Here is a 738-nt window from a genome sequence, read left to right as displayed (position 1 = left end):
TTTTTTTTTTTTTTTTTTTTTTTCTTTTTTTTCACCGTACTTCTCTACTCGCCAGTTCGGTTGCCAGTCAAAATAATACAGACAGTTTTACAAGGTATAGACGGTGCGGTAGTTTGCGATCGAACTGAAGTAATAAACCCAGAAACGGCATTCGGGGCCAATACACCTACCTTCTTTTATAGGGCAACGAACTCGGTACTCTTGTATAGTATCACGACCGTAGAGTGTCGCTCGCACCAAGGTTTATTCGCATACATTACGCTCCGAGAGAGAGACGACGGTATACGTATGTATATATGCGTATATCGATGAATTAATTGGTAATTCAAATGGGAGGACCGTTTTAGAGAGATTGTTCAATAGAATTATATATATATATATATATATATATATATTTATGGTACGTGAGGCGTAGATACGACGCAAATAATATACGTATAAAATATCTCTAAATTATTCTTCGATCATGGTCCAAGAGTTTTTTTTAATCGATGAATAATAATATATGCGAGCTCACGTACGTACCATCCTCTCGTAATCATCATCAAATTCATTAAACTTTCTGAAATGCTTCGATATGTTTTTACGTAATAGCACGAGCAATAAACTGTTTCTCGATTATCTCCTTTCGCCGGGAATATTTCGTTTTCGGTTCATCGGCCTGCCCTGCATCGGGACAGTACAGTACAGATGTAAAATGGCATGTCTGCGAAGTACGAAAGTCGTGAAAATAGCGTA

This window comes from Apis dorsata, unplaced genomic scaffold (genome assembly GCF_000469605.1).
Source record: "Apis dorsata unplaced genomic scaffold, Apis dorsata 1.3 scaffold_298, whole genome shotgun sequence".
Lineage (NCBI taxonomy): Eukaryota > Metazoa > Arthropoda > Insecta > Hymenoptera > Apidae > Apis > Apis dorsata.
The sequence above is the reverse complement of the archived record's forward strand: the minus strand, read 5'-3'. Positions refer to the sequence as shown.